Raw genomic sequence first — 5,614 nt, 5'->3', positions numbered from 1 at the left:
CACAGGGTCACAGTCTCTGTGACTCCCAGGTACGTGTAATCCTCCAGCACCCACACCACTCTGCTCCCTCACAGGGTCACTATCTCTGTGACAACCAGTTATGTCTCGGCCTCAAACCTCAGTGCTGATTTATATCATCTCACTTTGCTGCCTCTGTCACTTCCACGTGTGAGTGAGCCTCAAACACCAGCTCCAAGTTGCTCCCTCAAATGGCACTCCCTCTGTGACTCCGTGCTGATTTTCAGTCTACTGCTCCGCTGCTTCTCCAACTCCAAGTCCCAGTAGGCCTCGATCCTCGCTACTGATTAATATTCTCCTGTTCTGTGCTGCTCTCTCTCAGGTTCTCTCCCTTTGTGACTCCCAGGTAATGGTCGGCCTCAAGCCTCAGCTGAGACTTTTCATATCCCATTCCGCACTGCACACTTATAGGATCGTCGTTGTGCCTGGAAGACAGTGGAAAAGAGGAGGATTAGGCAGAGCAGATGGTGTTACAGTGATTGAGCGAGCTTTATGGGATGGAACAGGTTATCTGGGGAGCTGGGAAGACCTGCAGCAAATAAAGACGTTTACTGGAAGATACAGCGAGAGTTGCACGCACTGAAGAAGACAAAGGAAATAGAGAGATTGTAGAATGTTCATGACGGAGCTTTATAGAGTCTAAAGGGCTTTTTCTGTGCTGCTTACAGAGATGTGTAGACTTCAACAAATGCAAATTGACGGCCAACAATTGTTGTATGGTACTGGAGACTGTGGAATGTTACAGAGTTAGAAGACTTGCAGCAACTGGGGGGGTATATATACTTTTGAAGCACTGGTGGTGTTCAACAACCCCCAAGACGTGAGGAGGTACAGAGAATGGGAGCATTCCAAATAGTCGGATTGTAGGGTCTGGACGTCCTGAGATGGATACGGAGGATGAAAAGGGCCAATTTAACACATACAAACATTGCAATTATAGGGATTCAGGAAGGAACCCTCTGCTGTCATTGATTGCAGTTATATGGACAGTTACAGAAGCTGAAGGGGTCCAAATTTTTAAAGGGAGAGATTTCAGGTGATCAGATGTCTAAACAAGAATAAAGACATTTTAGAGATCCCTAGCACAGATGGGTATGGAGGAGGTAAGATATTGTGAGGAACGATAAGTCTGGGAGTATGTCAGATCTAAAAGGGAGAGCTGCATTCTCTGTGTGCAGTTATAGACGTGAGGTGTGCTGTATTACCTGCTGGAGGGGACACAGATGACAACAGTTCCAACGGCTGGTGCAGGGGCGCAGGAAGGCAGCTCCCCACCACCTTCTCCAGGGAATTACAGATGGGAAGGTAATGGGGAAACTCTGCTGTTTACAGCCAGACAGAAAAATAAATCCAGCAGTGGGTGTGAAATGACATTTCCCTTTCAGAACAACATGCTTAGCATGGATAGAGGATTTGTCTGATTGCCACAAAGCAGAGAGAGTGAACAAAGTGGTCTTTATCACGATGGGAACTGATGATTAGGGAGCGCCGCAGGGTCAGTGTTGGGACAACACTCTACACGTTATTCATTCAGAGTCTGGACAAAGGATGTGAAGAGAAATGGGTTTCCAAGAAAGATTTCAGGGATGACATTCGTGCCATATAAGGAGCAGGTGAAGTCTCTGGGTCTGCACTTGATGAAGTTTCGAGTCGGGCGCAGAATCTCATTCAGACTGACAGAATACTGAGGGGTCTGGATGGAGTGGACGGGGGGAAGATGCTTCCACGAGCAAGAGAGACTGGGGGCCAAGGGCACAGCTTCGAAGTGAAGGGATCACCCATTGGAATGGAGAAGTGGAAGAATGTATTCAGCCAGAGGGTGATGGATCAGTGGAACTCACTGCCTCATGGGGCTGTGGATGCTAAGTGACTCAGTGTATCTAACTCAGAGATAGCAAGGTTCTTGATAACTAAGGAGATCAAGGGTTACAGGGAGTAAGTGAGAGCATGAGCTTGAGAAACAATTCAGCCATAATCAAATAGTGTAATAGACCTGATGGACCGAATGGCATAATTCTGCGCCTGGACATGATGGTCTTATGGACTGCACTTTTTCCATAGGTCTCTAACTGTGCAGTCATAATTTCTGGCATATTGTTTACCATACATTCCAACACTTTCCCCGATTACGGTTGTCACCTCTTGGTTTCAGATCAACTGCAGAAATCTACATCTCAGAGTAACGTGGGAATCGTTGTGTATAAATCTCGGAAAAGTGGCATACAGGGTCAGTAGGACACAGAGAAGGCAAATGGAATGCTGACATTGATTCCAAAGGGAATGGAGAATAAAAATAGGGAAGGCTTGTAACAAATATAGAGGACTCCAATCAACTCACATCGAGAAAAATGAACAGGTTTGGTCCCCTATCTGGAGGTTAATAGCCTTGCATTGGAGGCAGCCCAGAGAAGGTTCACCAGGCTGGTCTTCAAAATGGGAGGATATTGATGAGAAGAGGGTGGAGAAAGATGAACTTGCCGTCGTTAATTTTTAGAAAATAAGGCAAATTTATTGATACAACAAAGAATGTTGTGTTCTTACAGATTCAGTACTGAGACATTGTAACGGGAGATAAAGGGGAATACAGACACCAGAGAGACTAACAGAGAAAAGCTGGGTTGTAGAGACTGGAGGATGTTACAGAGTTCGGCTGGTTTGAGATCACTGTTGGTGGTTAGAGATCAGACAGGTTGTCGGACTGAAAGATGTCAAGGGTTATCAGTGGTTATCAGTCCTGAAGGAGTTACAGAGAGCGGGAGGAATATAAGGACTAGAGATTAAACAGATAGGGGTGGTTGTTGGCGCTCCAGGAGATACGGAGAGGGGGTGGCTTGTCGGGACTGGAGATTACACAGAAATTGGTGGGAGTTGGAACTATAGAAGTTTTTAGAGAAAGGGAGGGTTTTGGCCCTGGATATTACACAGATGGGGTGCTATCTGGGATCAGTACTCAGAGATGAGGGAGCTATCAGTGGGCCAGGCAATGGCCTCGCGTTACTCTCACTCGACCGTTCATCCATAATTTAATGCCAGTTGCAGGGATATCCATCTGTAAGTAAGGAAATCAGTTAGAGGCTGCCGGTCTGGACTACATATTAACCCAGAACCAGAGCAATGGGTTTGACTCTCAAATGCCCACTGTAATGGTCTGGCAAGCCACTCAGCTCTAAGACTGGTCAGGGTGGGGATGCGATGCTGGCCAGCCAAAGACAGCTACATCCCATGAGTGCATCACAACCAATCCTGCTGGCAGCAGTGTCTTGGCCAATCATGTCGGTAGGTTTATGGACAGGGCTTTAAACTGACAGAGAGGATGCAGGGACAGGGTTCAAGTGAAATCAGCTTTCAAAATCCAAAGAGAAAATGTGAAGCATCGGAATAGTATGGGAATGTGGCTGAAGACAAGCAGAAATGAACAGGAAGGGACAGAGTTGAATTAAAACTGTACACCAGCGAATAGGATTGAGACAGGACATTGTGGGAAAATGTAAATTATTATGTTGTTGTTTTAGTGGAATGGACAAAGTAACTGCAATAAGGTGACTTGTGACACTGAGAAAAATAAGATTTCGTCAGCAGACAGACGTGATTACATGGTGAACAAAAGGTGGAACATAAATATTCAACTGTGAATAACCTTAAAGGTCTCAGGCAGAATGGAAAGGCAAGATGGGAACCCTGACACTAATGGATAACAAATGTATTACAGAGAAAGCATGTGGCCTCAGATTATGCAGCTGAATCAGCCTAAATGCAAATTCTAGGTGCTACGTGTCAAAAACAAAAGCAAGAGAACAGGTTTTAAGCTGCCTAGCATTATTTCGTTGCGCATCCCTTCATTAAACAGGAATTAATTGCACTTCGTAACAAAGGTGGTGTGATGATTTTGGGAGATTTCAATGCTTGTATTATCTGGGACAGGCACATTGGCAAGAGTGATATTATCGTGGATCCTCTTTGAATTCTTTAGTCAGTGTTTCTTGGAATAACACATTGTGCAACTGGGTAGGGATGTAACTATCACAGATCGACCATTGTGTGTTGAAGCTGAGTGAATGAGAAATATTGCACTGAGATCCTCCAAGAAATTATACCGGAATTCAAAGAGATTATGACATTTTAAAATGACCATAAAGCACACCCGAGCATCAGTAACAAAACCAATTACATAATTTTGAGAGAGAACTGACCAAGGTAAACAGGGGAAACAGACTGAAATGTCAGGCTGTAAATGAACAGTGGAAAACATTTAGACCTAGAGAGACCTAGAGACGTACAGCACATAAACGGACCCTTCGGTCCAACTCGTCCACGCCGACCAGATATCCTTTCCTAATCTCATCCCATCTGCCAGCACTTGGCCCATATCCCAATAAACACTTTTTATTCATATACTAATACAGATGCCTTTTGAATGCTGCAATTGTACCAGCTTCCATCACTTTCTCTGGCAGTACATTCTATACATACACCACACTCTGCGTGAAAAGGTTGCCCATTAGGTCCCTTTTAAATCTTTCATCTCTCACCCTAAACCTATGCTCTCTAGCTCTGGTCTCAACCATCCCATGGAGAAGACCTTGTCTGTTTACCCTATCCACGCCCCTCATGTTTTTATATACCTCAAGAATGTCACCCCTCAGCCTCTGACGCTCCAGGGAAAACAGTCCCAGTCGTTTCAGCCTCTCCTGATAGATCAAATAGTCTATCCCGGCAACATCCTTGTAAATCTTTTCTGAACACTTTCAAGTTTCACAACATCTTTCCAATAGAAAGAAGACCAGAATTGCACACAATATTCCAAAAGTGGCCTAACCAGTGTCCTGCACAGCTGCAACATAACCTCCAAACTCCTGTACTCATGATCTGACCAATAAAGGAAAGCATACCATACACCTTCTTCACTATCCGCTTACCTGCGACTCTACTTTCAAGGGGCTATCAACTCCAAGATCTCTTTATTCATCAACACTCCCTAGAACCTTCCCATTAAGTGTATAAGTCCTGCTCAGATGTGCTTTCCCAAAATGCAGCATCTCACATTTATCTAAATTAAACTCCATCTGTCACTCCTCAGCCCATTTGCCCATCTGATCCAGATCCCGTTGTAAGCTGAGGCAACCTTCTTCGCTGTCCACTGTATCAAACTTTGGTGCATTCTGCAAACTTATTAACTGCACCGACTAGGTTCATGTCCAATCATTGATATAATGATGAAAAGTAGTGGACCCAGCCCCGATCCTTGTGGCAAACCATCGGCCTCCAGTGTGAAAAGCGACCATCTGCCACAACCCTCTGTCTTCTACCTTCGAGCCAGTTCTCTAGCCAAACGGTTAGTTCTCCCTGTATTCCATGAGATCTAACCTTGCTAACCAATCTCCCATGAGGAACCATTTCAAGCACTTCACTGAAGTCCATACAGATCACATCCAATGATTGGCACTCTTTTTGTTACTTCTTAAAAAAACGCAGTCAATTTCTTGAGACATGATTTCCAACACACAAAGCCATGCTGACTATCCCTAGTCACTCCTTGCTTTTCCAAATACATGCAAATCCTAAATCGCAGGATTCCCTTCAACAATTTACCCACTAC

The sequence above is a fragment of the Chiloscyllium punctatum genome, chromosome 13, assembly GCF_047496795.1.
Source record: "Chiloscyllium punctatum isolate Juve2018m chromosome 13, sChiPun1.3, whole genome shotgun sequence".
Lineage (NCBI taxonomy): Eukaryota > Metazoa > Chordata > Chondrichthyes > Orectolobiformes > Hemiscylliidae > Chiloscyllium > Chiloscyllium punctatum.
This window is presented reverse-complemented; position numbering follows the sequence as displayed.